This window comes from Taudactylus pleione, unplaced genomic scaffold (assembly GCF_031769625.1).
Source record: "Taudactylus pleione unplaced genomic scaffold, aTauple2 ptg000395l, whole genome shotgun sequence".
NCBI lineage: Eukaryota > Metazoa > Chordata > Amphibia > Anura > Myobatrachidae > Taudactylus > Taudactylus pleione.
Genome location: NW_028284796.1, coordinates 2594054 through 2606271, shown reverse-complemented (window position 1 = coordinate 2606271; position 12218 = coordinate 2594054).

Sequence of the window (12218 nt, the reverse complement as noted above, 5' to 3'; positions counted from 1 at the left end):
CGGGAGCTCCCTAACCCTCCTAATTCTTGGCCAGGATCAAACTGGACCACCTCGCTTTGGTTTATTTCCAATTGGTGCAAGGGTCTATTTTCAAGTGTTCAGGTTATGAAGTTTTATTATGTGATGTTGTCCAAATCCATCCAGTGGAAGGCTCAGAACAGGCTCCCTGATCTGCCCAGTGTACACCCAATGGATCACCTCTTGTTTGTTTCATCACAATCTGTGCAGGGGTGTCTGAATGCATAACCAGACAGACAAACAAAGAGACCAATGAATTTTATATATAAGAATTGTCTCCCTGTCGCCTTGTCGCTATGTGGTCTGATAACTTACTTTTTTTATACTAAATAACTATGTAAGATTTGGCATCTTGACCGCTGTGGAACATGTTCACCAACAAACAAACAAATGTCATATTTTTATATATATATATATATATATATATATATATGTGCAGTATATATATATATATATATATATATATATAGTAGATACTATATAATGTTTAGCTTGTATCTCTTTTTATGTGTTCCTCTCAGATGTTTGGGCTATAGGCTTTCTGCAATAGCTCTATAATTTGTATGCGTGCCATTACAGCAGCAGTACATGTTAGAATATTACCCTCCTCCTGGAACTGTCAGGTAAATTAGACATAAGCAACTCCATAGAACAGCAGTAAATCCAGACCAGAAAATACAATTACAATATTTGAAAATTATTTAGCTGCCATCCACACGTGAATAGTGGAGAAAGCACCCATGAAACCCCCTTTCTCTGCACCATTGAGGTCCCGAATGGAATTCCATAGAAAGAGGAAACAGACTGCATTACAGTCTGCAGCAAAGTGTTAGACCACCTGTGGTAACCACTTTTTACTAACGACCCCAAGTGTGGTGTGATACAAAGGGTACCTTACCCGTCTGGTTTATCCCTTGGTTCTTGTCAGTCGTCAGGCGTTATTACAGGCAACAAAAGTATTTTACCAAAGGAATTTACAGACAATGCAAGAATGTATTGTCAAATAACAATGTAAATATCAAGTTTTATGGCAATTATTATGGTTCAGCAATTAGAAACACAATTGTTATTATACACTTTGAACAAGCAAATGACCTTTGGATCCATAAAGTTCTATTTGAGCGGGAATGCTGGAACTTCAGATCAGACTGCAAAACAAGGGATTAAATGCAGGCATACATATTACATAACATTCACACATACTGGCAAGTGTAAAGCAAGAATAACCTTCCGTTAGTTTGTGCACAAACAAGGACAATTTTGCCTACCCTTCTGTTGCATGCAAGAGATTGTCTAAATAGAAGTCAATGTTTGCAAACGGTGCCCGGGATAATTACTGTGGTTGCAGGTATTAATTCTCCTAGCAGTGCTGCAATTGGACTGTACCAAGTGACAAAGTTAATGTCTCCTGTCTTTTATCTGTCCTTAAAGAACTCAGTTGTAGACAGGGGCGCCGGGAGGGGGGGGGAGAGGGTACTAATTACCCGGGCCCGTGCATGCCAGGGGGCCCGGAGGAACAGCAGTAACTACCGCAGATTTGATATTTTTTTCTTACATGAATGTCTTTGACATCACTTTTATTATATAGCCACAGGCAGGGGGACGGAAGATGAGGGGACAGGGGGAGCGAGTAGGAGTGGAGTTATCAGGTCCAGTCATTGGAGGAGCCGATGACCGGACTCACTGTATGTGCTCCAGCACAGTGCACTGTTCACCAGTCACTCGCCGCTGCGGAGCTACTGGACTGGTCTCGCGAGATGATGACATCATCATCTCGCGAGCCTCTCTCTCTTCTCCAGGCTCAGGGACTGGGAGGAACAGGCAAGCTGGGTGGGTGTTTTTTTCCTGTAGCGGGTGCCGGTGGCAGTCAGTCAGTATGTGGCAGTGGCATGCTCGTCGAGTGGAGCGGTGTGAGAGAGGACCACACTCAGTGAGTGACACTATTGGGATAAATTCTATGTAGGTAGTGTGTGCATGCTAACTAGTCATCCTATATATGTATATATACATGTGTACATACATGCATAAATTCATATGTAAACACACATATATATATATATATATATATATATATAGTATACAGGAGATATTTCAAAACAAGGAGATTCCGTAGTTATCTCTCGAATACTGAGTCATCAGCTGAATCAGCACAGAGTGATGCAGATATTAACTCAACGCCACAACAGTACCCTTTAGGCGCAGCAACTAGAGCATTCCCATCAGGAATAAGAGACATCGCACCCGGAGGTCGCGGCAAAATGAAAGGGAGAGGGGGAAACAGGCGCCCACCTCAGAATCGGAGAATTTAATATTTAATCTCTCGAAGAGAACTTTAACAGATCATGAAAGCAATGTCCTGAATAAGGGCCTCTCGTTTATTCCCACAACCAGATTTAATCATTTTTCATGGCAGGTGGAGAACTTTAAATTAAATAGAGCACTTAAATTAAAAGAGTTCTTCAAAGCATCGCCACAGATTGCATCTAATAGAGGTGAAATAATTCCGGCCAAAGTTAAAGCTCTACAGCCTGGTTCAACCTTTGATCCACCAACATCTAATAGCTCATTGAAAACATTTTCCCGACTATTAAAAACAACAGTATCTGAAGAAATTAAATGTCAGCCTCAGATTTATCCTAATTTAAATCAAGCAGAAAGACGGGCTTTACGAGATCTCCAGAGCTATGATGACATTGTAATACGCCCATCGGATAAAGGTGGGTCAATAACAATTCAAAATGTAGATGATTACAAGGAGGAGATCTATAGCCAATTAAGAGATCACAAAGTTTATTTACCATTGCAAGGTGATCCGGTAACATCTTTTAAAAAAGAACTTGATTCTATTTTGACACAAGCAGTTGTAGAAGGCATCATTTCATCGGAGCTACAGCGAGCCCTGACTGTGGATTTACCCAGTTTGTCCACTGATGTACTCTGTACCTAAAGTACACAAATTGATGGTGAAACCCCCGGGAAGACTGATTATTTCGGCTAGGGGATCACTAACGCAACCAGTGGCGGTCTACTTAGATAGCCACTTGCAACCATGTATACAAAAAGAACGGACATGGCTTAAAGATACGACATCATTGTTGAAGATTTTGGATTCCCTTACATCGATACCGGAGAATCTGATTTTGTGCACGGCGGACGTTCAAAGTCTATATACATGTATCCCGCATAGGGAAGGCTTGTGGGCTGTAAGGCAATTAATTACAAATAATCCTGCCTAAACTGGACCAGAGATTAACTTTTTTATTAATCTGCTTGAATTTATTTTGACTAAAAATTATTTCTTTTTTGATGGCCATTTTTTTCTACAAGTATCAGGATGTGCCATGGGCTCGGCGGTAGCACCAAGCTACGCTAATAGCTACATGTTTTTTGTAGAAAAAGAAATATTTTTTATTGACCCTGATATATCGAAATACCTATTTGTATATCTTAGATATATAGATGATTTACTAGTGTTGTGGACAGGCCAAATGGATGATCTGAATAATGTGTTTGTTAGACATAATAGTTTAGCACACCCGGTGAAGTTTACTTTTGTAATGAATTTTGATGTAATCAACTATTTGGATGTTAAAATTTCTTTGATGTGTGGCAAATTGTGCACTTCGGTATTCAATAAGCCCACTGATCGTAACAACTTATTGCATTATACCAGCTTCCATCCGACTAGTTTGAAAAAAAGTTTACCGTACTCTCAGTTTTTACGTATTTGTCGTATTAACAGTAATGAGTCCTCTCTTAAACAGGAATTAGATATTATGTTGGATAAATTTCAACGTAGAGGTTACAAAAAGATGGATCTCATTAAACAGGTAGATAAGGCTCTGAGATATTCAAGAGCCTCTTTGCTTATCACTAAAGACAAAAAGAATAAAGAAAACAGAATACCTTGGGTGAATCACTTTAGTACGGCCAGTCAGAAGGTATCACAAACAGTTAAAACACTTTGGCCCATAGTTAGCAGTGACCCTGAATTAACATCGCTACATAATAAATCTATTATGCATTGCTACAAAAGGGGACGCAGTCTGAGGGATCTATTAGTGAAACCTGATGTCACTACTAAAAAGGCCAACAATTTGGGCAGTCAATTCTTAAGTGGTAAAAAATTGGGATGTTATAGATGCCCTAATTGCACTACGTGCAACTATATGATTAGTGGCAATAGTTTTTACCATCCACACACAGGAAAAAAATATAACATCCTGCATTTCCTGACGTGCTCATCAAAATTTGTGATCTATATGATCACCTGCCCATGTAGCAAAAGCTATGTGGGAAAAACTGAACGCATGTTTAAAGAACGTATGGCCCTCCACAGAAGTGTGATTAGAATTGCTTTAAACAAAGGCCATAGTGATCAGCCAGTGGCCAAGCATTTCGTGGAAGCGAAGCATAACTTGTCAAGTCTTCGCTATAGGATAATAGACCATGTCCCACAAAACATCCGTGGAGGTGATAGAGCTAGAAAATTGTTACAGCTTGAATCCAGCTGGATCTTTAAATTAGATACTATGTCACCTAAGGGATTAAATGAGCAGTTGAATTTGCAATGTTTCTTATAAATATATGCATATCTGCATATGTGACTTTAATTGATAAGCATTATGTTTATACCCAGGGATAGGTGGTACAACTTATAGTGTTATAATTGAGCTTATGAAGTAAATGTATTTTATGACAGTTTATTATCTCAAGCATATCTAAAATACCATTTATTAGTTCTAATATTGATCAACTCATAGGTTGAACACATCGGTTATTGCAATATGTGAAACTAGCGATTAGTTATTTGTACCACTACGTGGTGCGCTAATTGACCTTATAGGTTATTATGTACTTTGCTATTTATTGTATTTTGGCTATTGTAGGCTTCCGTAGCATTAAGCTTCCAATGTTACTATGGTGATGGAGAGCACTCCATTTGTGACGTCACATTGACGGCGTCTGAAGGAAATTCAGCGGGCTTTTTCACTGGGTGCAAACGTGTACTTAAGGTAAGAAATTGTCATTTACTTTTTTTGTATCCTGACGAAGGGACCAATAAAGAGTCCTGAAACGTTGATTTAAACAACGAGTATGTGAAGTCTGATTATCATAGACGCCGCGAGTGACGCCTGTTCCAGTACTTTATATATATATATATATATATATATATATATATACAGTCAGGTGCATAAATATTGGGACATTGACAGAATTTTCATATTTTGGCCTCTATTCACCACCACAATGGATTTAAAATGAAACAAACAAGATGTGCTTTAACTGCAGACTTTCAGATTTAATTTGAGGCTAATTACATCCAAATCAGGTGAACGGTGTAGGAATTACAACGGTTTCTATATGTGCCTCCCACTTTTTAAGGGGCCAAAAGTAATGGGACTATCAACTCAAAAGCTATTTCGTGGACAGGTGTGGGCTATTCCCTTGTTATTTCATTATCAATTAAGCAGATAAAAGGTCTGGAGTTGATTTTAGGTGTGACATTTGCATTTGGAATCAGTTGCTGTCGACTCTCAATATGAGATCCAAAGAGCTGTCACTATCAGTGAAGCAAGCCATCATTAGGCTGAAAAAAAAAAAAAAACCATCAGAGAGATAGCAAAAACATTAGGTGTGGCCAAATCAACTGTTTGGAACATTCTTAAAAAGAAAGAACGCACCGGAGAGCTCAGCAACACCAAAAGACCCGGAAGACCACAGAAAACAACTGTGGTGGATGACAGAAGAATTATTTCCCTGGTGAAGAAAAACCCCTTCACAACAGTTGGCCAAATCAAGAACACTCTCCAGTAGGTAGGTGTATATGTGTCAAAGTCAACAATCAAGTGAAGACTTCACAAGAGTGAATATAGAGGGTTCACCACAAGATGTAAACCATTGGTGAGCCTCAAAAACAGAAAGACCAGATTAGAGTTTGCCAAACAACATCTAAAAAAGCCATTACAGTTCTGGAACAACATAATATGGACAGATGAGACAAAGATCAACTTATACCAGAGTGATGGGAAGAGAAGAATATGGAGAAGGAAAGAAACTGGTCATAATCCAAAACATACCACCTCATCAGTGAAGCATGGTAGTGGTTGTGTCATGGCGTGGGCACGTATGGCTGCCAATGGAACTGGTTCCCTTGTATTTATTGATGATGTGACTGCTGACAAAAGCAGCAGAATGAATTCTGAAGTATTTCGGGCAATATTATATGCTCATATTCAGTCAAATGCTTCAGAACTCATTGGACGGTGCTTCACAGTGCAGATGGACAATGACCCGAAGCATACTGCAAAAGCAACCAAAGAGTTTTTTAAGGCTAAAAAGTGGAATGTTATGCAATGGCCAAGTCAATCCCCTGACCTGAATATGATTGAGCATGCATGTCACTTGATGAAGACAAAACTGAAGGGAAAATGCCCCAAGAACAAGCAGGAACTGAAGACATTTGCAGTAGAGGCCTGGCAGAGCATCACCAGGGATGAAACCCAGCGCCTGGTGATGTCTATGCGTTCCAGACTTCAGGCTGTAATTGCCTGTAAAGGATTTGCAACAAAGTATTAAAAAGTGAAAGTTAGATTTAGGATTGTTTAGTTTGTCCCATTACTTTTGGCCCCTTAAAAAGTGGGAGGCACATATAGAAACCGATGTAATTCCTACACCGTTCACCTGATTTGGATGTAATTACCCTCAAATGAAATCTTAAAGTCTGCAGTTAAAGCACATCTTGTTTGTTTCATTTCAAAGCCATTGTGGTGGTGAATAGAGGCCAAAATATGAAAACTCTGTCAATGTCCCAATATTTATGCACCTGACTGTATATATAGCAAAGCTCGAGGGTGCAGGCACTCCTGTAACTTATCTTGTACTTGCCGTGGTGCACACACAAGGGAGGTAAGATAGCAGGCAGGGTAGGTGTCACTCTTCGGGCTAGGAACAAATGAAGCTTGCACAAGTGCCAGTCGTGAAGTCAACGTTTCGAGTTTATTAGCTCATCATCAGGACATACGTATGTCCTGATGACGAGTTAATAAACTCGAAACGTTGACTTCACGACTGGCACTTGTGCAAGCTTCATTTGTTCCTAGCCCGAAGAGTGACACCTACCCTGCCTGCTATATATATATATATATATATATATATATATATATATGTGTGTATATGTACATATATATATATATATATGAAGTATATAAAAATCATTGTTGTACCCATTCTTAATTCCCCTGCTGCCCAGCACTTTGACGTGGCCGAAAGTCACGCTGCACTGATGTTTCATATAGAAATGTCACTGTGACTTATTGGCTGCCAAGCAGGATCCGATTGGTGGGCAGAGCAGATCCCTCCCCCAGTGTAAAAGACAGGGTGAATCGTTGCTGTTGAAAAGTGAAGAAAATGGACAGACAGCCTGCATCTACTTTCTGCATTTTAGCGGCCGCGTGTTGTGTGTTACTGGGCCATATGTGTAGCCAGCAGGTGGTGCAGTAGCTGGGCGTTGTTAAAATTTTTTATTTGTGTCCAAAAACAATTGGGCAATATCTGGGCACTGTTAATCTTATGCTGATTTCACTAGAGGGACAATGGACCTGATTCAGCAAAGATCGCAATTGCAAAGCTGTATGCAGACAGCTCTGCAATTTCATACTTTCAATAATGCAAATGCAGCAGGAGGTGTATGACACCCCTGTATGACACCCCCTGTATGACACCCCCTGCTGCATTTGCAATTCCAGCACTGTGACGGAGGTCGCAGGCTGGGATCACCGTCATGACCATCATCGTCAATCAGGCAGAAGCATTGAAGAGGCATTGAAGGGTCTGTGTGTGACTACACAGGACCCATTCTGCACACTCGCAGAATGGGTCCTACGAACACGCAGATTCCTGATAATCGTGAATTATTATTGCGAAGACCCTCCATCCGGGTAAAAAATGCAAACATGTCATGATCCTGTGAGTGGGTACCTCTCATGTGCTAGACACACCTCCAAAATGCTGTGGCCACACCACCTCCAAGAGGGGGCCCAGTGAAGTTGCTGTACCTGGGCCCAAGACTTCTATTGGCAGTCCTGGTTGTCGATACTTGAATAAATGGCTGCTGTGTTTATTCCTGACTCCCTCCAAAAGTCTCACAGATGCTTTACACTGGATTGTGGGTTTGAAATGCTTGAACAGCAGCAAAAGATATATACAGACTCTGTTTGTGCTGATATGGGGAGGATGAGTTACTCACTGCAAGGCTTCATATCACCATTATAATCTCCATTGCCTGCGAGGTGTGGTGCAGGATGCAGTGATCCAAGATTCTGACAGGACCTGCTCTACACTTCAGCCATCCGGATAGCAGGCTCAGACTCCTTGTAGTCAAATGCTAATATTATACAAAAATGGCGGTTAGCGCTCCTGAAGAGGGAATTGGGTGGCACCACTAGCTGCTACCTCAGGAAATGTCCTATAGTTCCCGGAATAGATACAATAGCATAAAAGGGGAGGAAAGCACTCTGTGGTGAGTGGTTCAAATCAAGTGATATTATGTCTATCTGAAAATATCAATGTAGTAAAGTCAATATGAATGATTATTGAAATATCTGGTCGGCAGATATACATTGAATAACTAGAAGATGGATGCATTGAAGATCAGAGAGATAGAAACCACAACAAAGATGGCTGCTTGACGTTACAGGTTACAGAGTAACAAGCAGACTCACCAAAGATGGCCGCCGCCACAAATGGAGCCTATAAGTACAAAATGTAGAGCCTGTATCACATTAAGTAATCGTAGGGCTGCAGGCATCAACAGACCAGAAAGAGTGTCCACCGACTCCTACACTTGGGTTGGCACTGAGCATGCGCAATCACGGTACCCGGAAGTGCGGCTCCTACACCGCACACCTGGAGTTTTGAACTGTAATTGGCATCCCTATTTAACAGGAGAACGGACAAAAGGAGACATTTGCCCTTGAAAAAGTCCCTATCAGGGACGAAACGCGTTGGGTCACAGTGACTTTACCTATAACTTTTATCCTATCCCATCTATGCTGTACTTTGTACATTGCTTGATTTTGTAAACTGGAGTTACATTAAATATCACTTTATTATTCATTAGCCTCATTATCCATATCTCACATACTCCTAATACCCCTCACTCGCATGCATACACCGGAGGACGTGTGGAAGAGTGACGGACTAGCAGAGGTACATTGTTTGGTAAGTACATTTTCTTACCTATACCACGCTGCTTTATAGTGCCGCTGTCACTCTGACACTGCATTCATATCCCCTGAGGTGATGTGAGCTGAGGGAAGGAGGAACAACACGATTAACAACCAGGCGACTTTACTGTTACTGAACACCCAGCCGAAAGTTTTTGCCCACTAAGCCTTAATGTGACTGGTTAAGCGCAAACATCACTACATACCATATAGTCCATATAAGAACTTTGAATATATATTGAATATTCAGCCACAAGTTATTGCCCACCAGTTTTCTAAATATTGACATTCCCTCTTAATTGGGACACTATACCATTACCACGAATATTCAGCCCCAAGTTTTTGCCGACCAGATATTTCAATAATCATTCATATTGACTTTACTACATTGATATTTTCAGATAGACATATATATCACTTGATTTGAACCACTCACCACAGAGCGCTTTCCTCCGATTTTATGCTATTCCTTCTAGTCACTCCAGCTCTCCTCACAGCTCTAGAGATGGCTAGTGAGTGAGTGTCTCAACACACTGACTCGAATCATTCAGATGTTTGGTGAGTCAAGACACCCACCTCCCCTAGCCTCTCTGTCAGTGGGAGCTAGTGAATGGCAGCTCCACCCCCTACACTGCTGATCCGACCTGATCATACTTCTCCACTGTGTCAGATCGGCAGTGTAGGGGGCGGAGCTGTCAGCGAGTCACTCTGAATCGTGCAGCTACTGCCAGGGCTCAGGGCAGTGCACTGACTCTCCTGAGTCAGTGCATAGGCTTGAACTGGGCTTCGGGGGGGCAGAGCTGTCAGCGGCTCACTGAGTCGCGCAGCTACTGCCAGGGCTCGGGGAGTTCACTGACTCAGGAGAGTCAGTGAGAACCCTGAGCTGTAGTGCTGGGCTGCGGGGGGCGGAGCTGTCAGTGACTCACTCTGAGTCGCTGGCTCCCCTGCTGGCTACAGTGCTGCACTACCTAAAGAGTCGTGACTCGAGACACTGACTCGAGACACTTCACTGAGTTGAGCCATGTGGCTCAACTCAGTGTAGTGAATCATTCTGCCCATCCCTACCCAGCTCTGTCTTCCCACCTAACAGGCATCCGCCTCCTCAGTTCACAGGTCAGGCTGCCTTCCTGCTCCTCTCTCACTCTGGGCTCTCATTAACTTAAACAGGAGGGAGTTCCCCCTAAAACTCAGTTAGAAGAGTCCTGATCACATGACCTCTCTTGCAAGTTTATTACCTCATTCAGAGCCGCTCGCTATTTGCGGTCGTTCGTTCTAAAACAAGGGGTGGCTATTCAAATGAACCGTTCGCTAATTGCGGTCTGTTCACGCCTCTAAGTCTGAACGAGCGATCAAAACTTGCGGTTGTAATTTTGAAAAATACGCCCCCTTGCCGCTCGCACCATACGTCATGTACGCTATTTATTAGATTAATCGAGTACATCGAACAGCGTATGAACTGCTCGCTATTCTTGTGGCTGGTTTTTTCAACCGCTATTTTGCGAGCAGTTCTGAGTTAAAAAAACCAAGTGACGTGGTCAATGACGCTGCTGTATTAATTATGCACTCCCTTAAAACGCCCGTTTTGACCTTTAAGCACGCCTGCGTTCGAATTCCACACCCCCGTTTTCAAGCACCTTCCCCTGTTACCACCCACATACGCCTCCTTCTGTCACTCAAAATAGCAGGCATTTGCTATATAGCGAACAAACGATTTTCTGCCGTACTGACTGGTTCGCGCATGCGTATTACAATCCGTACGCATGCGCAGATCTGCGAACATCGGTGAGAACGAACGAGCGTCCGCTTACGAGCGGCTCTGAATCAGGGCCTAAGGGCCTGATTCAGAGCCGGACGCAATTAGCGCTCGCTCATCCAGAAAATAGGGGTGGCTATTCAAATCAACCGTTCGCTCTTTGCGGTCTGTTCACGTCTCTAGGTCTGAACGAGCGAACAAAACTTGCGGTCATTTTTTGAAAAAATACGCCCCCTGGCCGCTCGCATCCTACGTCATGTCCGCTATTTATTAGATTAATCGAGTACATCGACCAGGGTATGAACTGCTCGCTATTCTTGGGGTTGGTTTTTGCTACCACAATTTTGCGAGCAGTTCTGGCTATAAAATAACCCAGTGACGTGGTCAATGACGCTGCTGTTTTAATTATGCACACCCATAAAACGCCCGTTTTGACCTTTAAGCACGCCTGCGTTCGGATCTCCACTCCCCGTTTTCAAGCACCTTCCCCCGTTACCACCCACATACGCCTACTCCTGTCACTCAAATTATCAGGCATTCGCTATTTTGCGAGCACATGAATTTTGGCCGCACTGACTGGTTCGCGCATGCGTATAACGATGCGTACGCATGCGCAGTTGGGCAAACATCACTCGGAGCGAACGAGTGGCCGCTTACGAGCGGCTCTGAATCAGGCCGTAAGTTCAATGGAAAGTGCCATTATGTCCTTGTTTAAGAGGTAGTTAATTGGCATAAACACACAGCAGTAAAGCACCATCACTGTACCATAATACATAGATATTTATATATATTCACAACAGTACTTCTTTTCACCATTTAATATGTACATATATGAAGTTACATATAACCAATAACTAGTTAGGTGGAAGAAAGGGCTCTTTCTCTCTGTTTATATACTGGGGTGCCACACACCCACACCCACCAGCCTTTTTATTCAATTTCTTCTATCAGTTAATGTAATTGTATTTGTTGGTTGAGATGTATAAAGCCTTGGAGAGAGATAGAGTAGAGAAAGTTAAAGTACCAACCAATCAGATTCTGCCATTTTTCAAGCACAGCCTATAACATGACAGTTACAGTATAAGCTGATTGGGTTGAGATACAATTATAGTTTTCTACAGCCTGATCTATACATAAAAGTCCTCCTCTTTGTGAGCATACAGATGTGTCCTCATACATCTAGCATCCATACGCCATATGGCGCGAGACACCTGACGAAA